Source organism: Schistocerca gregaria, chromosome 4 (genome assembly GCF_023897955.1).
Source record: "Schistocerca gregaria isolate iqSchGreg1 chromosome 4, iqSchGreg1.2, whole genome shotgun sequence".
In the NCBI taxonomy this organism is placed as follows: Eukaryota; Metazoa; Arthropoda; class Insecta; order Orthoptera; family Acrididae; genus Schistocerca; species Schistocerca gregaria.
In genome coordinates, this window is record NC_064923.1 from 467,664,662 (window position 1) to 467,692,097 (window position 27,436).

The 27,436-nt window shown below is 41.2% G+C and overlaps 1 protein-coding gene across 1 annotated transcript in view; it reads right to left on the reverse strand.

Moving 5' to 3' along the window:
* The window catches only part of LOC126268205 (WD repeat-containing protein 47), a 635,268-nt gene that overhangs the window by 527,480 nt on the left and 80,352 nt on the right, over positions 1-27,436 (reverse strand). The gene's annotated exons all lie outside the window — the stretch shown is intronic.

Sequence of the window (27,436 nt, forward strand, 5' to 3'; positions counted from 1 at the left end):
CGATAATTGAAATAATTCGCCAGCTATTGACTGTTTCATACATTACAGTGTCAGGTGATCCCTCAGAAGGTGTCCCAGCATTTTCTAGTCACGTGCACAATTGGCAGTTGCCATTTGTGGACGTTGAATTCAACCAAGCACAGGCTATCTTAATGCTGTGCAAGTTGCAAGGGCGGTCTGTTTGATCCAAAAAGTATGGACTTCCGGTCGTGTTGCTACAGATGCCAATGCCTCTCCATGTATCGTTCATTCACAGGTTGTGGACACTTTACACACGAGTAGTTGGACGAGGTTGCCGCCGCATTACAACCCCAGGCGAAGACCGATATCTGGTCATCTCTGCGTGGCGTCGTCTTACGGATACCGCCAGAGCCCTGCAAGACAGTGTCAGAAGGGGGCACTGGAGTCGCTGTGTCCTATCAGACTGTAATGAACAGCAAACAATCCAGTTGGAAGAACATCTGCAACTGAGCACTATAGCAGAGGTTCAAAATACCACTTAAGTTTTAAATTTCTTTATTTTCACACGACCGGTTTCGGACTGTTATAAGCTGTAGCTACGACACCTGAAGATGGGCTTGTAACAGTCCGAAACCGGTAATGTGAAAATAAAGTAATTTAGAACTTAAGCGGTATTTTCAACCTCTGCTGTAATGAACAAGTTACGAGGAAAGATCTTACAAGCCAGACGTCCTGTTCGAGTACCTCGCTTGACACGGCACTATCTTGTAGCACATCATTTCCGCTCTTTTCATGTCGAGTGGCAACTTCCGAAACTCCACATGCGAAACGTGTTATTCACAGACGAATCCAGATATCTTCCGACGCAAATCGATGGCCTTGTTCGCGTGAGGAGACTCGTGGTTAGCGGTACCTGCCAAATGCTGTCAGGAAATTGGCAGATTTAGAAGGTTCTGTGATGATGTGGGGAGGCTTCAGTCTTCACAGCCATACGAATCTTGTCGTTGTCCATGGTCGTCTTACCGCCAGGCAGTACATCGAACAGATCTTGTTGGAACATGTGGTGGCTGCTGCATACGGCAGTGGCCCTGAATTCTTTCTAATACCAGTCCCTATGTGGCACGCATCAGTAGGAATGTCTTGGGAAGCATGGATATTGAAGTAATGGAACGGCAAGCGGAAAGTCCCGACATAAACCCCATGGTGCGTACTTGGCATGTGCTTGACGGACATGTTTGGATCGCCCTATTCAATCACAGACTCTCCAAGAACTCTCAAGGGCGGGAACGGAGACCAAAGGGTGGCCTCTGCAGGTGTCAGGCATTGATAAATGGCTCACGGAGGCACCACATGTTATCGAAGCTCTCAAGTCCACCGAGTAGCACCCAAGACGAAGGGATGAATGACTTTGTTCATTTTGTTTTCGAAACTGCCATGTACACGATCGAAGATGTAATTATGTTTTGTTGTATACTCAGTTTGTGAAAGATAAAGGTATAATTTGGTAACATACCCAGTCCTCAATTGGTGCTCAGTGGAGTAGGGCAAAGCCCGAAATGTAATTCTTTTGAGCAGTGTATAAGCTTTACAAAGAAATGTTGAAGAGTAGAACTCACTAATTTACCTTTGGTAACTATTCCACATAATCAGCGCTTATTTTCATTCTATAGGATTTGAGCTTTTTATTGCAGCGTTTTAGCGGGATTTAACCTGCTCCCTCAACCATCGTGTCACCGTCTCTCGTTCTCTAAGCTTCAAATATTTTCGGAGTGCTGACATGTTATGATTCTGCTTTCGCCCAGTCTCCACAAAACGACTTACAGTCTTTTGTCATAGCTATACCAGTTGCCGAGATACCGGTATCAACTTGGTTTTTTCAAATGGAATAAGAGTTGCCTCGAAGTCTTTAGTCAAAAACGTCATGATGTAATAGTTATGTAATCACTGGGTCTTCCGTAATACATTTTGCCGAGACGATTGCAGACTAACGCACCAGGCCTTCTACACTGCGCGTTGCTGAGGAGCCATAAGGCGATTCATTAAAATTGTTTCTCTATGAGCACTAATGGCTGCACAGCGTGAACGACTGGATTACACACTGGTACCTACGCTGGTAGGTTCCTTTAACCCTCTGTACGATGTAAGCAAAAGGTCTCTCCCCTACCCTCTCCCATTTCCTTTAGAATCATCTACTGTAACCCTCTGGCATGGGAATGGGCTTGTGTGTCCTACCAAAGTACTGGTTTTGAAATATTAGTGTGGAAACAAACCACTATTACATACGTATTGTTTCAATGTCTTTGCATCAAACGTGTGGGGGTGATAGATTACGTTATGGAGACAACTTCTGTTAGAGACAAAATGTTTGCTGATGTGACGCTATGCGTCTTTTACTGGTTATACCCATAAGAGGTGTCAGGGCGTTGGCATTCTGCGGCGAGCGTATGGAGTGTGTGGAGGAAAGTGCAAGCGCACATTTTGTCCCTAACGAAATTTGTTCCCCATGATGTGATCTATCACTATAATACGGAAACCACCCACTGTTATATGTACTACTGTATATTCTCTTGTTACTACAGATCCAATAGTTACGTAGAAAACTCAAAGCCATGCCTCGTTTGAAACCCAAGTCCGCGTCGGAGGCGAGAGTCGAACCCACGACCTCACCTTCAAGAGACAACAACGCAGGCACGAGGTCACGGGGGCTGACTACCAGAACTATTCGCCTTAAGAACCAGACCAGTTCCTTGGCGTCGTCCTCAGTGTTCGTAAAGGCGTTATCGTGTTGCGTAATATTTTATTTTCTTTCCAGCTCGATATAGTTTTTCTGAACCTCTCACAGCAGATACGAGAACTTATGACATGCTATTGAGGCAAAAACGGGTCTATATGTTCCCCTTTACCATTCCGGAGGATGGTATGCGTGGTCAAGTTTTTTTTTTTTTTTTTTCTTTTGACAGTGAGTATGTCTGGAGCCACTCCGTTATTCGTCCTTCTCTCTAGAGTACCGAGTGTGCCACTCTTAATTTCATTGTACATTGCCATTTAGCCAGGAAAAACGTCTCCTTGTACCGTCGCAGCTCGAAATTTGTTCTAGGAGCCATGTCCAGGGCGCTGAAGTGACACAGCCAGGGTACTGCCACAATTGTGGTCTGGGTAATTGGGCCACGGCATGTAGGGAAAAAACGAAATAGAGGAAAAAACAGTGCAACCATATGCTGTATCTTTATTTGCATAGTCTGGCATGGTATTGTATTTAAGTATGGGTTTATTAATAAATATTTAACTGACTTTCAGTCAAACATAACTGTTGTTTAAGTATCGTGACAGTAGTTGATTCAGATGCTCTTATAATTCCATATCCACCGGCGCTGACATAACGCTCGGCTTGAAGAGGACTGCAATAGACAATTCGCCACGTTGATAATTAGATCTTGAGCAGAAACGACCGAGGCATATAGTTTTGCGAGAACATTAATTGACGACTTAGAGAAAAATCACTTTACGGTCGAGTTTTTACCGAATACGTAGCGAAGCTACGCTCGTGTTAACAGACACTCAGTATTCATTACCGTGGATGAATAAAAAATTTCTAACGACAAAATACACTTCTTACACGGCACTAATTAGCCCTTTTTTCTTTCACTATGCCAACCTCGCCTGTATCGACGCCGCTACATTAATGCGAAAACATCTCGCTAAAAACGTTACTCAACGTTGGTAGCTGTCGTCGACGCCTCAATGAGCGTTGAGTTTTTCCTCCGTATGACCTACGCGATTTATATGAAACGTCAGTAGTACTTAACGACACTAAGTAACACATAGCGAATGGAGTATCATAATCCTCCACTGATGAACTATAGAGCGAAGTTAACATGCAGGATTCCAATTCAGGAAAGGAGTTTCAAATCCCTGCCCGACATCCACATTAAGGTTTTCCCTGATTTCCTTCAAAATAGCTTTAGGCGTGTACCGCGGTGTTTACTTTGAAAATAATACGGTCTATTTCCTTTCCCCATCCACTCCAACCTCGTGCTCTGTTTCTAGTACATCGTTCGCATCGGGATGTTGAAAGTTTTGTTACGTTTCTTCGAATGACGAATCTGATAACAACTTTCTCATTCTCGAAGTTTCACGGAAAGTAAATCAGTAACAGGGGAACAATTAAGATCACTGGCTACGGGTCGTTTAGCATTGATTTTATCACTACCTCTTCAACAAGTAATTTGAAATGTTGCATTAAATTCAAATAAAACGCTGCTTTCCGCAAAGACAGTGCGCGTGTCTTTGCCAACGCCCTTAACGAATAACGCCAATTTCAAGACAAAAGTTTAAGTTCTTACCACGTACCTATTTTCGCTTTTATTGTTTCCTCACATAACGCATGTTTGAGCTCCGGACATCAGAACTGACAATGTAAGAATTTCCCCGAAGCGTTAAAATCTCTACTGTCAGCAATATTGCATTAAATCAAGTAAGATCGGGAAACAAAACAGCACACAGTGAAGCAGATATATTTAAGGATACAGGGTACTTTTCCGGCTCAATATTATATAAAAATCAACATCGATTCCTTTTAGGCACTGTTTATAATGTATATGTTTAACAGATTGTTTTGTTGATATCAGGTAATGCAGCACACTTTCTAAACAAATTAGAAGTATTTTGAATATTTTTGAACCTGATTAGGGCTATTAACAAATTACAAAGAAGTTTAAGCTTTTTTCCCAAAATTCTTCCTCAAACTGAGGTACCATTTAATCCAATGTTATACATTTGAAGGCGACCAAATTTTTACCAGATATGCATGACATGATGGCTGAGGTACTAGACCTATTTAATTTCACCTACTATGTATAGGCAATACTGACCCTACGACTTATCTTAGAAGAAAGATTAAGGAAAGGAAAACCTACATTTCTAGCATTTGTAGACTTAGAGAAAGCTTTTGACAATGTTGACTGGAATACTCTCTTTCCAATTCTGAAGGTGGCAGGGTTAAAACACAGGGAGCGAAAGGCTATTTACAATTTGTACAGAAACCAGATGGCAGTTATAATAGTCGAGGGACATGAAAGAGGAGCAGTGGTTGGGAAGGGAGTGAGACAGGCTTGTAGCCTATCCCTGATGTTATTCAATTTGTATATTGAGCAAGCAGTGAAGGAAACAAAAGAAAAATTCGGAGTAGGTATTAAAATACATGGAGAAGAAATAAAAACTTTGGGGTTCGCAGATGATATTGTAATTCTGTCAGAGACAGCAAAGGTCTTGGAAGAGCAGTTGAACGGAATGAACAGTGTCTTGAAAGGAGGATATAAGATGAACATCAACAAAAGCAAAACGAGGATGATGGAATGTAATCGAATTTAGTCGGGTGATGACGAGCGAATTAGATTAGGAAATGAGACGCTTAAAATAGTAAAGGAGTTTTGCTATTTGGGGAGCAAAATAACTGATGATGGTCGAAGTGGAGAGGATATAAAATGTAGACTGGCAATGGCAAGAAAAGCGTTTCTGAAGAAGAAAAATTTGTTAACATCGAGTATAGATTTAAATGTCAGGAAGTCGTTTCTGAAAGTATTTGTATGGAGTGTAGCTATGTATGGAAATGAAACGTGGACGAGAAACAGTTTAGACAAGAAGTGAATAGAAGCTTTCGAAATGTGGTGCTACAGAAGAATGCTGAAGATTAGATGGGTAGATCACATAACTAATGAGGAGGTATTGAATAGGATTGGGGAGAAGAGGAGTTTGTGGCACAACTTGACTAGAAGAAGGGTCTTATTGGTAGGACATTTTCTGAGGCATAAGGGATCACCAATTTAGTATTGGAGGGCAGCGTGGAGGGTAAAAATCGTAGAGGGAGACCAAAAGATGAATACACTAAGCAGATTCAGAAGGATGTAGCCTGCAGTATGTACTGGGAGATGAAGAAGCTTGCATAGGATAGAGTAGCATGGAGAGCTGCATCAAACCAGTATCAGGACTGAAGACAATAACAACAACAAGAACAACAACTATGTATATTACAAGCACAAAAAATATCACATCATACATTTTAATTTTTATAATTTTTTCCTAATAAAAATGTTATTTTTTCTATAATTTATTTGATTCTGCACTAAAGTTTAGCTGTACAACATAAGTATGGAGAATTGCATGTTATAGAAAAAAAATTAGAGCAATGCTGTATAAACTTTAGGAAATATTTGTACCTGAATTCTGAAAAATACAACTTGGGGAAATTGAGAATGAAGAGAGGAGTCCATTTGAACTGTGCCTCAGAATATTCCTGAAGCATAGTCTTCATCCTGCAGCATTTCTTCATTTTCATGCTTCCTCTTGGCACTCCTATTAGCACTTCTTGCTCCTTTGGTAACTTGAAGAGCGAATCTTACAGCTTCATTCATCTGTTTTCTGTCACAAGCGAGCAATTGATCTTCCATATTAGAGCCACATTTTATGCCTAAACTTCTCATGGTTTCCAACCTTCCTAATATAACTCCAGCATTGAAACATATGATTGCGAAACTTTCATTTGTGTTCTGAGTGCCCCATGAAGACATTTACTAAGCAAAACAGGGTCACTCAGGTCAAAAAATTGGTTTTATTTCATTCATACCAGGCTCAGGAAGAGAATGCTTATGGTGGTATATTTGACCACTTTCTTTTGCTTTTTGACAACCACACCAATAATCTGCTCCTTTAAGGCAAAGTCTGAACAGGGTCATCTGTGGACGACTTATGACAGTAAGTGGCCCATACAGCTTTTCTTATTGCTGTAACATCATTCAGAGGTGCAGTTCGTCTAACGTCCGGTCCATAATAACTCTGAAGAAGGTCTATTTCAGTTTCTGTCAATCTGCCTTGACCAGAGATTTTCCATCAGATAGCAACTTTGCTTTCATTTCTCTTCGTAGCTTCCTCAATCTAGCACCCATCCCATTTTTCACATGTACACAACACTCCAGTTTTATTACTAAGGTATCACCATAATCACTTAACGCATTAATTTTATTGAAAGCTTTAGAGTGCCCATCGCCTATGTACTTCGCACATCTAACGTTATAAACGGGCACCGACCTCTGAAATATTTTTAGAGCTCCATCACATTCCATACCTCCACCGTAACCATCATAATTCTTAGAACACTGATGTTCAATATGTCCTTCAGTGTTACCAATGCAGGTGTGACAGTGCTTAGATAATCGCTCAACATCAACAACTTTTCCATTCTCCAGAGAAATAGCACTTACAACACCATTCAAGGAACGATGTCCTCGACGTTTCCATGTCCCATCAAGTACAACAGCAAAATCACTTGTTTAACTCATATTTACAGTTTATTCTACTGCACCTTTCATGTATGCTTTAGACACAACCGTCACGGCACCTAAAAGTATTTCTGTGCTGAACCTACAGGGAGGAGGAGGAGGAAGGTCTACCAAACCACAAAACGTTTGAGCTGCCTTTTATACTTTTCCTATTGCACCCATTGCATACACTAACTTCAAATTAACATAATAGGAATTATGCACAATATTCGAAGTCATTTTCGAGGTAGATTTATTGCAGGATCTACACAAAACATTTAATTTTGACGCTAAACCCTTCCTGCTACTTTGTTGTTCAGTTATTTCTAGACAGCCTACACCATCATATTGTTTACATTTCGCCACTTCTTTTATCAAAGAAGATAGATGTCCACATCAACAACAACAAATCCACTACAAACTGTGTCATTGTCAACACACAAAGTTGAATCGCCAGTAGGCGTGTAACGCGGGAGTTTTTTCCCTGAAGAACTGATATATAGGTTACTTTCAACAGTGTGCCTCATACAGCGGCCACCATTTACATTGTAATTTATCCACTATCAACTTCTTTCTGTATGCAGTTGTAGTTGTACTACACTACAGAAAGTAAAAGCCATTAAGTATTACGACATATTTGATACGTTATATGAGTGATGACCACTTTATCTGACACTTCGTACACAATGTCATGACCATAGATTTTGTGCAGCTGTAGAATTTCAGTTTTCTGGGTTTGGTTTGACGCACACTAGTGTCTTTCATGGACGCTAGCCATTTTTGTTACCTGTTGACGGCTTCATAAATCGGAAACAGATTAGTACTAAACAAATATTTGCAGAACATAACGCAATTTATCTAATTTTCATCCTTAAATATGAAATGGTTATATAAAGAAGCAACGGAAGGTTCCATTAATATACGGTTTTAAGTTCGTCTTCCTTGGTATTTTCCTGCCTGCGGGAGGTCCGGTAATGGTGGAATTAATCCATTCGCGAATCAGTAAAGTATTTTAATTCCTTAGCCAGATTCTCCTCTTATCACCAAGAACCACCAGTTATGTTAAGAGAGTCAAGCAGTGTCAAAAAACAAAACAAAAAAGAAACCTGTTGGGATGGTATGAACTTCGTTCAGTGTTATGTATGCATTGGAAGTGTTCGTGATTACGAGATGGACATACAGAGCTGGCTGCGCATTTTTACAGACTAGTGTAGAAACCGGTTTATAAACCACATTAAGGCAGACCACGACCAGTGAGCAACGAGTTGAGATCATCATATGCTTACAACTAATGTAAGATTTTGAAATTCGCATTTATAATTATGTCATCAACGTCGTTTTAGCGAAAACATGAACTATAGTGTATTTAGCACTTGCAAGATGATATTACTATTTGAAGAGTTCCTTATAATTGAACAAAAGGATGGTACCTGACTGGCCGTACACATTTAGGCTATCCTTAGTTCGCTTCACAAGGATGTAAACTGTTTCCTTACACATCCTTTTAGGCCACTTCTAACAACCTGCCCTCGGAAGAACGTTAAGCATTAATATTCCTTCCTCCCTCCTCTTGTCAAACGAAGGAAAGGTGGAGCACAAACGACGCTCGAAAATGTTAAGGAGTAAGACACAATTCATATCACAGGGAGAAATTAAGGAGTGCGTGCGACAGATACAAGGCAGAAGACTTTCTAACTTCGATTGCATATTCATTAGTGGTTACATACCGTGCTGAAGCATACGAGATCTCTTAAGTAAACTCTGAAACAGTAATTTTTAAATTAATTTATTGCACTCCGTAATAGATCTTCGCACACGATATCAAAGACGCCAACCAAAACACCTCTGCGTTTTTTGATAGCCTATGGTCTTCCTTGCTCATGAAACTGTCCGCCCACGCTGGACAAAACAGTTATCAGTAAAAATGAGGTTTACTAAATTCTTTTCCCTTTACAGCAAACTAATTCACTCGCCCACCTGGTATCCACAGCACAAAACGACGAAAGTAAGGCCACTGTCCTCATTTTCTTATATTTTTGGTTGTTGAATCATCTTTTATTTGGTGGTTAAAGAAAAAATAATACATTTTCTCCAAACACATGTTAGTCGTTTTAGCAAAATTACTTTAAAGTGTGTCGTTGGTAGGCAATTTGAGGTCCACAAACATCTTACACACTGCACAAAAATACTACTTATGCGATTGTTCCGTAATGATCATTTGTAGGCGAATGTCAGTTTAGTATTTCATGTGCTTTTTAGGAGTATAAAATATTGACCTCCTTATAGTGATATGAAAATTTTAATAGCTCAGATCTTTATAGAGGCAGAAATCAAGAGTCAAATAAACATCCCAGAACTTGGAATATTTTAACAAGAATCTACAATGCTGCTAGTTCAGAATATATTATGTTCCAGTTCTACAAAATATGTAGATTTTGTTTTTATAAGGCTGGCTGTTGCACAACAGCTAGGACGTTATCAGTCGTAGTTCGTCGTGATGAGGAAAATTGGGAGAGGAGGGGGGGGGGGGGGGCGGAACGTTAGTGCTGAAGTAATTCTGGGAACAATAGAAAAACTTAGCCAGGACAGCACGTGTGAGATTGGAATCAGAATTCTCGCGAGTAGGTGTCTTAACCATTGAGCGGAATCGTCTGTTTTAAGAATAATTAAGAAAAATAACTATTTCACAGATAGACGTAAAATTCATTTCTTTTACTTACAATCTGTATGCTTGCCTATGGCACGGTATTAGGCGAACGTACTGCCGACTTACCGGCCAACGACCGCGAGATCTCGCTTTCGAGCACACGGAAGAGATGCTAAGCCAGATGGGGCACTGCCGTGCTCTTCAGACGTCGGCGCACTGAACCTCGTCTTCCGAACACCCTAACCACTCAATCCCCGCTACTATTTCTGCTGCAACAGAATTAGCTTCCCGCTCCCTCATCCCACACTCATTATATACGCCCTCCTGTGTCTGGATAATACAGGGTGCAGCTTCCGAAATACACGGCAGGAACGTTATTGGTGTCTTCCTCACAGACACGTCCGGAACAATACGTTCGCACGGCGAACGCAGACACAAATTACTTTTAACGTACTAGAAAAGAGAATAAAGAGAATGTTTACGCCGGTGTTCATACCATGTAATTATCAGTTATTAGCTCCATGTTTGTCGATATTCAGTGTCCCTTTCACGCAGTTTTTCTACAGTTCGTGAAAGTAGTAGTAAAAACCCAACACTGATGGTTATTTTCTTGAATTACGCATCATTGCAGTCGGACCGGGAGGGAAGAGAATGGAAAGAGTTCCTGATAATATTGTAAACAATTAGTAGGACGTCTTAAGGTGACAATATTTGATATTTCAGGAAAAACAGTAAATATTTTAGGAGGCGGTAGTACCTACGGACTACTTCGAATACAGCATTCTGTATAACATTTGTTCAGTTTTTATTGGCTACAGAGATACAGCTGTTAGAACGTAACTACAAAAAATTCTTATAGAAAGTGTTAAGACCAAAGCAAATGGTTGAGTTCAAAACTGATTTTCATAAATTCCTCCTTCCATGTAATTGCCCTTTCGACATCTCTTGACATCGGGGGGTGTCGGCGTTCTTTCATGATGGCAGCGAGAGAAATTCGTCCAGGAAAAAAAAAAATTAAGGGGGTAAGGTCCGAGGAGTTGTCCAAGAAATGTATTTCTGCCGATCCGTCTTCCGGGGAATGTTAGGTTTAGATTCTGCATGTGCTTGTTGAAGGACTACGTTCCACCTACTTAATAACGTATTTTACCTCACCCACACCTTGTTTATTTGCGTGTTCAGATGAAATATTACTGCCGGGAACTCAGTACGTCTGATGCAATTCAGTGAAAACTCGAGTGAATACTTTTGAATCTGGAACTGTGTGTTAGGAAATGCGTTTATAATATTCTCCGCAAGAAGTAGCGTTTTCTCTACAAAACTCATGCACAAATACCATATCGACATACTCAGAATTTGAAAATGAATGTGGTAAGCATCAAATCACAATCACAGATGAAAAGTTCAGTTGTAGAAACTCAAGGTCAACTTCACAACCTGAACCACAAAGAAGTCGATAAATAAGAAACTGAAGCACCAACATGTGAAATTAAACCTAGGATACTCACTTAATTCATTACGTTCCATCTCTAATAATGATTGCCTGAAATTGTACTAAACCGTAGATTTAGCACTCCCGAGAGTGATGGAAATACAGGGCGACAATTATTGAACTATATGCAAACAAATGTAAATTAGTTACAAAATACGGCTTGCGCACACTTTATTCAACATGTAAACATCACTATTGATATTCGGATATACGATATGACGTGTTCGATATGCCTGCCATCATTGGCGATGATGTGGCCCAGACAAATAGTGAAATTCTGCATCACCCGCTGAAGTGTCGTAAGATGGATGCTGTCGATGACCTCCTAAATGGCTGTTTCCAGCTCAGCAATGGTTTTTGGGTTATTGCTTACATCTTGTCTTTAATAAATATAGCCCCACAAAAAGGAGTAGTATGTGTTCAGACCAGGAGAATATTGCGACCAAACAAACCCCATGCCCGTGGCCTCTGGGTACCCAAGAGCCAGAATGCGGTTCCCAAAGTGCTCAGCCAGGATATCAAATACTCTCCTGCTTCGATAGGATTCGTCTTGCATCAACCACCTATTGTCGAAATTAGGGTAACTTAGGATAATGGGGATGAAATGCCTTCCAAAACCTTCACGTACCGATCGGTAGTCACCGTGTCGTCAAGGAATATCGCACCGATTATTCCGTGACTGGACACTACACACCGCACTGTCACCCGTTAAGGATGAAGAGACTTCTCGATCGCGAAATGCGGATTCTCAGTCCCTCAAATGCGCCAATTTTGCTTACTGACGAACCCATCCAAATGAAAGTGGTCTTCGTCGCTAAACCAAACCACATTGGGCATACTAATTCCCATCATGCCCTGCTGCCAACTCTGCAGTTTGAACGTCCTAAGACTAACCGTTCAGAAATTCTGACGATTTTATTTCATACAGTTCAATAGTCGTCACCCTGTATCTCGGCTTTAGCAACTACTGTGTAACTTACATCAGCCAGTCTGTCAGAATGTTCACGAGAAATTGCGCTTGTTCCTCCACGCAGGGGGAGGGGGTGGGGTTGCAATTAGTTTCGGCGTTGTCTTGCAGTCATTAAGGATGCGAACCTTTGCAGAACAGTTTCTTCTGCAGTAGTGGAACGTAAACGTGACTGAAGCACACTAATAAATCCGTCCCCAACTCCCAAAAGGGTGCTCCTGCCTCTCCTGCACAACTTGAACGACAAAAAGTAGTTTACGTTTTGACCGTGCAGAAATAAGACATGTGTTCAGGCTATAATAAGTTTTACATAGCAGAGTGATTTGAACCTTGTAGAATAGCGACGTTTCTGACTGAAGGTGTGCTATCTGCGTGGACGCAGATGCAATAGCCAGAAAGAGAGTGACTTTTTAAAAACCATTTTCTGTTTCTAGAAAAGGGAGAAAGGCGTGAATTTTCTAGGTCGAAAGGATTTGCTGCTCCCGGCGTTTGTATGATTTGGAATTCTATGAAAAACAGTGGAACATGTAGTCATACAGTTGCAAATTGTTCAATGGGCATGGCTGCATAACGCTGTGTCGAATCGGGGAGAACAGTACTGACCTTAGCGCTGTATTTGGCCTATTTGCGGGCGGTTTTGGAAGGTTTCCCCCCCATTCACCTAGCTGAATGAAGGCACTGAGTTGCACTTAATGATTATACTTCACGCAAACACCTAAAATATAGCTTTTATAACACATTTTGTTCAACTTTTAATTACATCATATTGTCCTGTCTACGGCGAAGGCATTGATTAGTGACAGATCATAAGCTCTTAAATTTTCAAAGACGGGGAAGGAAATAGGCCGTGTCGTTTCAAAGGAACCATCTCGGCAATTGTGTGGAGTGATTTAGGGAAATCACGGAAAACCTAAATCAGGATGGCCGGACGAAGCAATTTATCTTCAAGAATGAGTGATAAACTATTAACCGTTTGGGTACAGTACGTTTCGAGTACTACTTGACGAATTTGATTACTGGAGGCACGATACGTCTCCAAATCCACCGAATGAGTTGCGTCAAATACGGCAATATTATAATCTTATCCCCTGAGGGATAAATTTCTGCGGAAGCCCATGTCAGATACGCTAAGCCTTTGCGTAAAAGTACTATGATTTCTGTGAGTTTTGAATAAATTCAGAATAATCACACAAGAACAGAACTAAGTCTTGACATCAAAGAAGATACCGTGGTGTGACGATACGGATACAACCTTATAAGTGAATGGTGCTTATTTGTTTAATTGCATCGTTACCTAACAACATTAACAGCTTCCGAGTTACAACGGCGTTAATAAAGCAGCACTGTCGTGAGCTGAGCTGTGTAATCCTGTTCCTCATGAGCGTGGAGCCGCTTGAGATCAGAGCCTCCGCCACTGACTTCTCTTGACGGACGGCATGCCATTTGTATCTCCAGCGCTGTCCCAGATCAATGACAAATGCTGGATAATGCGTAGGAACAGAACGGCGTTTCATTGCCTGTCCGCTTCTACGAAGCAGTTCTCCTAAAACCCTGTTTGCCCGTTGCTTGAACCCACAGCAGAAATTTAACGCACCAGCCAGCTTCTATGTCACCGTGTGAGCCAAAGCCACTCACTGTTAGTCATGGAACGCGCCACTACATAAGGGGGCTCTTCAATAAAGAATTATCATAATTTTTATGGTCCTCCTCAAAGTAGTGGCCCGTGAATGCGATGCGTTTCTGCCAGTCTTTAAATACATGCTGGAAAACATTTTTTGAAAGGTCCATCAAATCGCCTCCGCAGCCTTCACCAATGCTTCTGCTGATTGATAATGCCTCCCACGAAGGCGTTTCTTCATGTTAGGGAATACAAAAAAGTCACATGGGGCTAAATCCGGACTATAGAGAGGGTGAGGGATGCGCCTTGCGTTGATTTTTGCAAGATCTTCAGCAACAACATTGGCAATATGCGACCACGCATTATCGTGCTGCAGCACCCTGCCTGCTTCACGGAAATGTGGTCTTCTGCGCCTGATTTGACTTAATTTTTTTCGGAACATCCCTGCAGTATTGTCCAGTTACTGATGTGTGTGCAGTTACAACATGCTGATATATCATTCCATGAATGTCAAAGAATGAGATGACCATAACTGACCCAGCAGAAGCAACCACTTTTGCTTTTTTGGGCGTTGGTAATGAAGGAGATTTCCACACAGAGCTTTGCTGTTTGCTCTCAGAATCAAAATGATGTAGCCAAATTTCATAAGCAGTGGTTACATTTGAAAGAAACGCCGGATATTCCTCAAAACATCAACTTTAAATGCAAGGCGACCTGCACGCGAATGTCCTTTTCTTCGGCAATCAACAGTCTTGGAAGCCGTCGCGCACCGACACTTGTCATATGGGTATTTTTCTGTCATCAACGTGTGGGTGGCGTCCTTTGAAATGTTCAGAATCCCAGAAAGTGATCTGAAGGTAATTCGTCGATCCTCTCTCGTAATGACAACAGCGGTGTTGATGTTTTCTTCCGTACGAGCAGTAACTGAGCACCTTACTTTGAAACTGATTGTCTCCCCTCTTTTAAACATTTTAAACCACTTTCGAGCTGTGCTGTAGGGAAGAACAGACTCTCCATAGGCCGCCTGTAACATTGTATAGGCCTCAGCTGAAGATTTATTGAGACGAAAGCAGAATTTCAAAGCCGCATATTGTTCCTCGCGTGTACCTCCATTGTAGCGGTAGGCAATACTGAACATGTTTGACCCTGTCTGCCACTCACTCACAGGCGGGAACCAGGAGTCCTAACGAAGAAACTACTAAGGAGTGTTTGTTGCACATTAAGCTAACAGAATATCACAAGATTAAATTTTAGAGCGAGAAATTATGACCATAAAAAAATATGACCATTCTTTATTGAACAGCCCTCGTAAATTACCGCAATCTGGAGAGAGTGCTGGTAAACTGAATGAACACAGGAATTATCTGTACTATATGCTCCGTGTCTAAGGAGTTCCACCAAGATATTAACTGTTATGTTCTGAAACGTTGCTGTACTGCCCCTGCCGGCCGCAGTGGCCGAGCGGTTCTAGGCGCTACAGTCTGGAACCGCGTGACCGCTACAGTCGCACGTTCGAATCCTGCCTGGGGCATGGATGTATTTGCTGTCCTTATGTTAGTTAGGTTTAAGTAGTTCTTAGTTCTAGGGGACTGATGACCTCAGAAGTTCAGTCCCTTAGTGCTCAGAGCCATTTTTTATTGACCCTCAGTCATTAACCTTTCGAAACGCAATACCTGCCATAACTGATTTTGCTAACTTATTTAAATAAAACCATAGATGCAGATGATGATAAACGCAACTGTCAGGTTAGGGCATATTTATCTTCACCATTACTAAAATATTTCCTATTTAAGTTAAAATATCAATACGTAACATTCTGTAACATAAAAATTCTAATTTAAATCTGAGGCACTCTCTGTCGACCTCTATCATATTCTTTCTTAAAAATACGAGGGTAATCCCAAAAGTAAGGTCTCCTATTCTTTTAAGTACATAGACCTATTTATTTCTACAATGGTTTCCATCAGTTTACAGCTTGACCATTTAGCTATTTTTTGACATAATCACCATTTCTGTGATGCATTTTTATACACGATGAGACAGTTTTTGTATGCCCATGTCATACCGACTCGCCAACATGCTGTTCAGAAAGATGAACCTCGTCAGAGCTGAATCGCTTTCCAGCCAAATGTTCTTTTAACCTAGGGAACAGGTGATAGTCACTGGGCGCTAAGTCAGGACTAAAGGATGGTTGGGTGACTATGTTCCACTGAAACTGTTGCAGGAGAGCAACGGTTTGCCGAGCGATGTGTGGGCGAGCGTTGACATGGAGAATGTGTACGCCCTTGAGTCTCACAGTACCTGTCAGCGTCAATTGTGGTCCCAGCGATTCAGCCCCGACGACGAGGTGAAAGAAGAGGTTCATAACTTTCTGAACAGCATGGAGGCGAGTTGGTATGACATGGGCATACAAAACCTGCCACAGTGTCTACAAAAATGCATCGACAGAAATGGTGATTATGTCAAAAAATGGCTAATGTTCAAGCTGTAAACTGATGTAAACCACTGTAGAAATAAACAGGTCTATGTACTTATAAAAAATAGGAGACTTTTGGGATTACCCTCGTTTATTATGTGACATTGGATTTTATAACAAGACTTTAGAACTAGCTTAAAACAAAGTAAGAGAATTGATAAAAACATGTGAACAGAGAACTCTCATGGCTACCTCTGACAATAACTAAACAAATAAATATAAACCCCTATTTTGAAAAAAAATAACAGATAACATTACAATCCCCCATCGAACAATTTTAATAGCAGGGCAACAAATAAAACATAATTCTGAAACATGTGACAGCTAACCATTAGCTGTTCTTTGCTCACACTCTGAGATTCAGTGAATACAGAAGTCTATACAACATGAACAGCGCCATCTAATGGATCCACTAACTAGAGAAGGGGAAAGACAGGCGTTGCTATTGTACATACATCTAGGATGAGTTTTTTTACAGGAAATCTTCGATGCTCCACAGATTATTTGTCTAGCAAACCATCGTGCAGTGTATTTACTTGAAACCACGAAGCACCAAAACCTCTCGGTGATCGGAGTTAGATTCAATCCCGTTTTTCTTTGTGATGCCGTCCCTGCCTTGTCATACAGTGGAACCTCGTGTATTCGGACTAGGTAGGACCGTGTGTCATCTCGATTACCGAAAATCCACAAATTCATAAGAAAATTAGAGTGACATCGTTTTTATATGAGCACATTTAATTTGTTTTATCGTGAACACAGAAATCATACATTATTTTCATACAGATTTTACATATTAAGGCAGATTCGTATATCTTTTATGTGCAGTAAGATCGGGCAGCCTTTTCACCAATATCATTTCAACCGAAACTGTTTCCGCCTGGCGTTCCGAATAAACCATCATTTTGTCTAGAAGCGTTGTTGTCGCTGTATGTATCGGAGTGCCTTCAGACTGAGAATCAAATTACTTAGCCATTACAGCACGCCTATCGCCACTGTCTGCAGACGAACAGACCGTGATAATTTCGTTACTAGAAATCATGCTACAGCTAGCGTCACTGTCATTTCGCAGCACGTCATTTATGACATTAACACTCATGCCTGAGTATTCTGGAGTGTTTGCAAATGCATCAGCGATCTCCGATGGATCGACACTGTCCATGGACACAACTACGAGTTTCTTCCCCTCTGCTAGATTTGTGACTGGTAGTTTCAACAACAAGCAAGCGTTACGAAAATACTTCGGGAACTAAAATAGGAATCCCTGGAGGGAAGGAGACATTCTTTTCGAAGAACACTGTTCAGAAAATTTAGAGAACGGGCATCTGAAGCTGACTGCAGAACGATTCCACTGCCGCCAACATGCGCTGCGCCTTAGGACACGAAGATTAGAAAAATTATGGTTCGTACGAAGGCTCATCGACAGTAGTTTTTCCCTCAGTCTATTTGCGAGAGGAATAGGAACGAAAATGATTAGTAGTGGCACGGGGTACCCTGTGCTACGCGCCGTAATGTGGATTGCGGAGTATCCATGTACATGCCATTTCGTACCCACAATGAACGGGGGCAAAGCAGTACTGTAAAATTCAAATTTAAATTGTTAACTGAGACCGTGCCATGAACCGTGTATGAAGCTTCGCTGAATTTAGATTTAATGATTGTCGCTGATGGTTGTTGCCGCTATTACTTCTGGAGCATCAAATACTGTACCGGAGATACCGGATAACGAGGACCATATAAACATATTTTCATTGTATGACATTCCTCCCAGTCAAAGTAGACAAAAAGATGTATGGTAAGAGCCAAATGTTACAAACGTGGCAGCCGAAAAAAGTATTATCATTTAAATTAATACTGATGCCACACACAGAATTCTCCTCGATGGGAATCTGAAAATTAGGAAAATAAATTGCATCTCACAAGTACGAGAATTGTCGAATGTTTGGTAGAAAAAGAAAAAGGCACCAATCCTCTTTCAAAAGTGCTTCTGGATATCCCCTAAACGCAGTGACGTCTTGATAACTGAGTGCTACTACTTAAAAAGTTCAACTATTTACCCCCGAGTTACTTCTTACTTGAAATAAAGTTACGCTGTTCCTCAATAAAATTTTGATTCTTCATTGCCAAATTGCGCACGCATACCTTTTCTAATAGAACAGTTCCATAAAATTGCTCGGATGGAATTTCCGCCTCTCACCAACTCTTCCCTGGCTGCTGCATGCAGCTGACAGCCTACTGACAGACAGGCACCACAAGGAAAGGCTGCTATTGTTCCCCTCTCTTTCAGGCGTTCCATTAAGCGTCCTCCATTGAGTTACTGTTCTCATAAAAGCCCACGACATATAAAAGGAAAGAGTTTGCTGCATGATATAAAAAGCTACCGACAAGAATGGAAAGCGTTCCTCTCTATATCGCCGAGACAACATAGTTACGGCGAGTTGTCCCCATTTACCACGGCGACATTTTCCTCTTCCTACTTGTTCTCTCCTTTCTCCATTTCTGTTTCATCTTGTTTTGCTGCTCCTGATCCCTACGCGGGATAAATGAGAGTGGCAACAGAATTGTTGGACTGTCACCAGAATAGATTCACATTTCTTCCAAACCTTCATTTAAGTTCCCTAAACATTTCTGTAACACTTCTGTATAGACTATATCAATCTGTTAATATCCTAGCACCACGTCCCTGAATTAGTTTGACGTTTGTTGTCATGCCTCTATGAGAAGGACTCCACATTGGATCACCGTTCAAGCACTGCTAACATTACTGCTTTGTATATGACTCCCTTTAAAGATTTACTATATTTTTCGAAAAATATTCCAACAAATTATTCATCTTCTCTGGTACTGGTTCTAATCATTCCTCCCATTTCATAGAGTTTTTTTTACGGTACTCTGAAGATATAAGCGATGTAACAGTCTTCAGAGCTTTATACGTGAAATTATACTCTGTTCAAATCAAAATACACTGTGTATGTGTGTGGAGGGGGGGGGGGGGGTGTCCACATGTAATTGAACAGAATGAACAGAGCTCGGTAGAAAATTCTAAAAAGTTTTAAAATGGCTGAAATCACTATCCAATGAATTTATTTTCTGAGAAATCATTAACCACCCAGTATCAACTGTAGAACACTGAAGCGACTCATTGTTGGGTCCTGGTCGAGTGTTTGGCATCCCCACTAGGTCGGATTAAAGGGAAGCATCAACGCAATTCCGGGGCCAACAGCTAGATTTGTTACCGGTAGTTTTGATCAACGTCAAAAATTATATGGAGATGCTTCGGGGACCTAAATGAAAATTATCTTTGGAATGAAGTCAGCGTTCTTTTCGAGGAACGCTACTGAGAAAATATAGGGAACCCGTGTTTGAAGCTGACTGCAAAACGATCCCACTGCCGCCAAAGTACATTTCGTGTAAGCACCACAAAGATAACATACGATAATTACGTCTCATGCGGAGGCATACAGACAGTTGTTTTTCCTTCGCTCTATTTGCGAGTGGAACAGGAAACGAATGGCTAATAGTGGCCAAAGGTACCATCCGCCACGCACCATACGGTGGCAAGGGGTGTATGTATACACATGTGGATGTGTATACATAAATACGAACATCCATCAGAATTAAAACTTCCTGGCAGATTAAAACTGTGTGCCCGACCGAGACGCACAGTTTTTATCTGCCAGGAAGTTTCATATCAGCGCACACTCCGCTGCAGAGTGAAAATCTCATTCTGGATCCATCAGAATTATTTTTCATCCTGCAGCCACGTGTACTTTACTTAGACTTCTAGAAAGACTAAAACTGTGTCCCGGACCAGGACTCGAACCCATACCAGAGTGCATTTGCTAACAGCACGACATCGCCCGCAGCGCCTCTCCTGAGCTCGTGACCATATCGGTTGGATCCTAGAAGACTGGAAAACCGCGGCCTTGTTAGATGAGTCCCGACTTCAGTTGGGCCGAGCTGATGGTATGGTGCGAGTGTGGCGCAGACCTCATGAAGATATGGACCCAAGTTGTCAAAAAGGCACTGTGCAATCTGGTGGTGGCTCCATATTGGCGTGGGCTGTGTTTACATGGAATGGACTGGGTCCTCTGGTCCAACTGAACCGATCATTGATTGGTAATGGTATTTTCGGCTACTTTGAGAGCATTTGCAGCCGTTCATGGACTTCATGTTCCCCAAAAACTATGGAATTTTTATGGATGGCAATGCATCGTGTGCCGCGCCACAATTGTTTGCGATTGGTTTGAAAAACATGTGGACAGTTCGAGTGAGTGATTCGGCCACCCATAAAACAATTATGTGAGGTAATTTAGAGGTCAGTTCGTGCACAAAAATCTTGGCCTGCAATACTTTCGAAAATATGGACGGCTATGGAGGCAGCAGCATGGTTCAATATTTCTGCAGGGGACTTTCGACTCGAGTCCACACCACGTCTTGTTGCTGCACTACGCCGGGCAAAAGGAGGTCCGACACGATATTAGGAGGTCTTTTTTTTGGAAATTTGTGGTAAGATCCTATGGGACCAAAGGTCATCGGTCCTTAAGCTAGGTAACCTAACTTCCTCTAAGAACAACACACACACACACATACACACATACACACACACACACACACACACACACACACACACACACACACACACACACACACACCCATGCCCGAGGGAGGAATCGAACCTCCGACATATTAGGCGGTATCACATGACGTTTGTCATCTCAGTGTACTATTAAATGGCTAGTCCGGTGTTCGATTGCAGCTGCTGGCTGCTTATCTAACGACTTGAACGAATGTTTGATTTTCGGTATTTCATACAGTTATTGACAAAATTTAAAAGGCTGTCAATTTACAGATTATGAGTTGGACTGAGCGAGGTGGCACAGTCGTTAGCACACTGGACACGCATTCGGGAAGACGACGGTTGAAACCCGGCTCCGGCCATCATGATTTAGGTTTCCCTAAATCGCTCCAGTCGAATTCCGGGATGGCTCCTTTCAAAGAGCACAACCGCCTTTCTTCCATAATCTATAGGGGATCGATGACCTCGCAGTTTGGTCCATTACCACAAATCAACCAACAAACCAACATTAAGAGCTACAATGTTATGTTACAAGTTTAACACAACAGATCTACAGCTAAAATTAGAAACTGTCTTAAGGCAGCATAATCCACCGTGCGCAGATAGGAGGCTATATTTATACAGTATTTGAGAATAGGGGCACTTATTCATTTGCAATAAACTTTACACAACATAGCAAGCGGTCAAGATTTTTTTGCTGACGTCCCCCACAAAATGATGTTAATCGTTTACTACATTTTCGTTGTTCATGACGTAAAACTGCGGCATCAAGCAAGACGTTATAATTTATTACTGCTTTACTACTCACTCTATAACAGGTTTTGCGGGCAGTTTTAACATATCCATTGCATGTGCCTGGAAAGGTATATCAATGCACGACATTCCGTTCGGGATATATGTCGTTCTGTACATGGGAGTGCGGTTGTTTGAAGCATCGAAGGTGTGATGTTTACTCATCATACATTAATAAACAATCGCTTCACAGGGAATTTTCCGAAGATATAGACGAGTAAAAGTAATTCTTTCCAAACGACAAAAATTGCCGATAATTTTTTCAACACACCTCGGACAAATGGAAGTTGGAACTATCGGTGTCAAAGAGGTTGGGGGAGATAGATAAGAATCTATGTGGAGGCAGATCATCAGGCAGTACTTGATTAAATGGATTTTACTACTCCAGATATTAGAGGCGTCTGCAAATGCGCACACGCCCACTGCGATTGCACTTTCCTTGCAACAGTCTTGTTTCTAAGCGCACGAAACGTAATAAGAGTGCAGTTCTGGGAGAGACGAGACGTCCCCCGAGCTGGCGCTTCCGTTGCGGAGTCACGCTCGCGCCACTTTCTCGGCACCGGCAGCCAGAAGGGACACGCCGCATTCCGCGCGGCGACGCACTCAGCCAAATTGCGCCCTGCGTCCACCCTCCGGGGTCCCCTCCTGCCTGCTCCCCTCAGCGGCGAGCACTTCACGCCCGGGCTATTCCTCACCCACAGATCAACGGACTTCGTCAAGAATTTACAGCCACTGCAACATTCTGCCACAATAACTTGTGCTCTTCGATATCTCTAGGACGGATATCATTGTATTATCTTCGTCACGCTTTTACTGATTGACGTTGTGTCTCAGGACCCGTGATCTCATAAGAAAGTAAGTAATCAACAAAATTAAAAACTCCTTCAATTAATACATTGCATATGCATTACCTCTATAAATAAAAGGAAATCTGACTGGCTCATTCATCATCGCCCAATCCAGACCGCTAAGGACAGAAACTTCAGATTTGAAGAGGCTATTGGTCTTATACTGTAGGTATCGTTTAAGAAACGATTGTTCGAAATTCCACCCCTAAGGGGGTCATATTGGTATTTTGTTTCTTGGTTAGAAATTTAAAAAATGTCTTAGTATTTTCGGAAATTCGACCTGCCGGCCGGGGTGGCCGAGCGGTTCTAGGCGCTACAGTCTGGAACCGCGCGACCACTACGGTCGCACGTTCGAATCCTGCCTCGGACATGGATGAGTGTGATGTTCTTAGGTTAGTTAGGTTTAAGTAGTTCTAAGTTCTAGGGGACTGATGACCACAGACGTTAAGTCCTATAGTGCACAGAGCCATTTGAACATTTTTTTGGAATTCGACCTCTAAGGGGTTGAAATAAGGGATGGAAGATTTCATGGAAAAATTTCATTATGAAAGAATTTTTGAAGCTAAATCTATCAACATTTGTATGTGGGTTCTCGTTTCGACTTAAAAATGTACGCGTTTCAGTATTTTTGGAAATTCAACCTCTATCAGAGCGAAATAGGGCCAGACTGATTCAATGATTCAACATCTCCCAGCCCAGATCGCTGAGAATACAAACCTCGAAATTGGAGTGAGTGTTTATCTTATACTAAAGGCATCTTTTAGTAAGGGGGTGAAATAGGGATGAAAGGCTTTTTGAAATTATGTCGCTATTAAGGCAGTTTTGAAGCTATAACTAAGAAAATTAGTATTTGGTTTCTTGTTCAGAAATAAAATTACACATTTTTGGAAATTCAACCACTAAGAGGTTAAAATATTTGGTGAAAGATTTTTCAAAAAATAAATCAATATTAAATCAATAATAAAGCATTTTTAAAGCTACTTAAATGAAAATTGGTATTTGATTTATCGGTTAGAAATAAAAAAAGTGTTTCAACGTTTTTGAAATTCAACCCCTAAGAGTTAAATCTATGGAAATATCATCACATGATATAAAAAGGTAGGTTTAACAGAGGCCACCTCAGTTCCAGCTACCAGAATCTCTTTCTGGTTAAAAATACATGCGAGAAAGACCATGCTTCCATGGTATTAATTACGTTTAGAAGATATTGTAATTTGTAAACGCCATAAAAATCGACTAGAGAAAAGAAAAAAAAATATCTGTGCACACCATACAGTCTGCAAGAGTGAAGCAGCTGGCGATAAGCTAATGTGTTATAAAGAAAAAGATAAAATACAGAGATAGGAACCAATATCATTGTCACAAATATGTATACTCTACAGCTCACGGTGTAGTTTTTTCCTACATTTGTATTTTATCTTTTGCTTTATAATACATATGCGAATATATTATTAGATTACCGTACTTTTTAATTTCGTTCGTTTTTACTTCATAACGGAAGAATTTCCTTTACGCTGTACCAGCCAATGACTTGTGCGTATGTTACGTGGCTGATTATACTATTTATTTCCGCTACATACTTTGCATTTTTCCGTTAGTTTTATGTCATTCATACAACCGCTGACAAAAACTGCACTTTGCGGCGCCAAGTACGTGTATTTTTCATGATGTTTTGACCTCAGGGTGTGCTACCTTTGATGGTATTAATCATCTTTTAGATGTCGTAGCTCTTCACACATGTGAAAGGTCGGTAGGAACCTCGTGATTTGCTGACAAATTATACAAAATGCCTGTGTAACAGCAAGAAACTACAACAGCAGCAGAAATAAGCTTCACAAACAACAAAAACAGACAAGATATAATATATGAGAGATATAAACATGCCAGCATACATAAATAATAGCGTCATGTGAGAAAGAAAATGAACAAAAATCCAACTGAAGATACCTCATAAAGTGCTGAAACATGTCTAGGTACTACAGAACTATAAAACGATTCTTGCGTACCGCTAAATGCCTATCCAGTTTTATTATGGCACTGTTTCTAATGTTACACTTTAGTAATTTTTATTTTGTTGCCTCTTTTTTACCTTTTCAAACTCAGATCTGAAAACGACAGGCTGGGCAGATTGAAACAGGTCTCCGAAGGTTAATAAAAGAAATTGCGATACAGGTGGTGTTCTGTTTCTTTATTACGTTTTTAAGCCTCTTCAGCCTTAAACATAATTCTTCCATTTCTTCTCGGTATTCTGGCGTACCGCTTTGTCCACTTTAACAACAGACATCCAATACGGCAACATGTCTTTAGAATCAACATAGTTTGGTTTCGAAGCTATCACACTAAGCGTGTTTGCAGATTAAGTTATGGAAATTAAGGTCCGCCTAGTATGCAAGCAACTATTCTGATGAATCTCAAAAAATGTTTCAGCAAATGTGTGCCATCTTCAGTGGGTACTTTTATCCAGATCTGCAAAATGCATAATCCTTTAAATAATTACCGAGATGAAAAATTGTACTTAAAAACATTCTACGTCGGTTGTAATTATTACCTTTTTCTTTATAAGGTTACCTTCTGTAGGACCTTTTTAAATTTTTATGTAACTAGCCATCTGCAGCGAAATGACACTATTATTAGGTTGGTTAGTCAGCTAGCAGAACAGTTTATAGATATAGTTTGTCGTGTGTACATATATCGGGATTACTTACAGTAATTTTTGTTTCATATACACATGCTCATCTACAGTCGAAATACACGTAGAGGGATCACTTGTTACCATGCTCGTTCTGGTTGCTCATTTGCACTTTGTTCCCCCCCCCCCCCCCCCCCTACTCCTTCTCCTTTCACTCTCTTCTGTGTGTGTTTTTATCTTGTATGGTCCATTTAATGTGTCAAATAATGTGCCACTGCACAGTGTAGTGTTCTCCTTCTGTTCGTACTTTAGGTCAGCCTACTAAAAGTTAAAAGTGTATGTACATCGTTTCAGTTTCCCGATCAGTTTGATGTCTACCCAAATGTCCTTGATGTATGTGTTTCTGTTGTCTGTAGATTTAAACAGGCGAAGGCGTCTGTCGGAGCTTCATTCGATTGGATCACACGAAAGACGGTCGAAATATTAGTGGAAGAAACGGAGATTCTACCAACGCACATCCGTAATCTAATGGGCCAGTCAGTGCTGGGAAAATATGAAAATGTAGACCCACATGTAATATTTTCTGTACAAATGAAATGACACAATTTCAGCGATTTTACTGGTCCCATGCAGACTACAGCGACGAGTGAAAGTTTGTACCAAGACCTGGAATCGAATCCGTTTCTCCTGCTTATTAGGCAGGTGCGCTAGTTACTGGCACAGTGGTTCACACAGCTGCACGGATCACCCTCGCACGCCTCCTACCTCGATCCAAATTCTCACTGCCGCCCCAGTCCACTTTAAATTCCCCCCTACACACTAACGGAATTGCCAAGACTCTCCAAGTTCTCGAATAGCACCTCAGCATCGAACGTATAAGGGGGATACAACCTGAAACCCAGGTGCAGCTACTTATACAAATGAAATGACACAATTTCAGGAACTTTATTGATCTCACACAGATATGATTTTATGTATATAGACTGAAGCGGCGAGTGAATTCATTTGTATAAGTACCTGCACCTAGGTTAAAGCTGGATCCTCCCCCCCCCCCCCTTTATGTTCAATGCTGAGGTGCTATTCCAGAACATGGAGTGGGGCAGTGAGAATTTGGATCGAGGAGAGAGGTGTGCCAGGGTAATCCGTGCAGTTGTGTGAACCGCTGCGCCAAACTGCCTTAGGGGCTAACGCACCTGCCTATTAAGCATAAGACCAGGGTAAGTTTTCCGGCCTTGGTAAAAATTTCAATCGCCGCTTCAGTCTGTATACATGAAGAACTTTCTGTCTTTCGTATATAATGAGCCAAGTTACATCCCGCCCTATATGACCATCTTCAGAGCAGAGGCTCTAGATGATGGAAATAGCACCTACTGGTAGCCGTCGCAACTGCCTTTTTTATTTTTATTTTTTTAACCGAGGCTGCGAACGTATTTTGCCTTGTTCAAAACGCAATAAATGTCGTTCAACAAGCAATGATTGCCATGTGAACACTTTATTCTTCCCTGTAGTCCGACAGTTATATTTTCGTCGCTACAGCAGACCACACCGAAACAAAATTATATACCGTACTATTATAGATACGACAACGACACCTTATTAACCTATATACGGAAAGGATTTAGACATCCAAATGACGCCAAGCACTGCGTCCAAAAACGAAATTTACCTTGGAAGCAGAATCAAATAAATCTATAAACTTCCTGGACTTAAAAATTAACAACAAACACCTTTTTGGAATTTACAGAAAACCACCTACGGCGGCCGTTGTGGCCGAGCGGTTCTAGGCGCTTCAGTTCGGATCAGCGATGCTGCTACGGTCGCAGGGTCGAATCTGCCTCGGGCATGGATGTGTGTGATGTCCTTATGTTAGTTAGGTTTAAGTAGTTCTGTCTGAGGACTGATGACCTCAGATCTTAAGTCCCATAGCACTTAGAGCCATTAGAACCACCTACAGCAAACACCATAATCAGCTGCAATTCTTGTCATCGAAAATGCCAAAAATATGCCTATTTTCGCCTAGAGATTGATAGGGTTAAAAATCTACCAATAGAACAACCAGCAATACAGAAGAAATAACTATAATATATAGCCTACACAAAGAACTTCAACCCAAATTTATT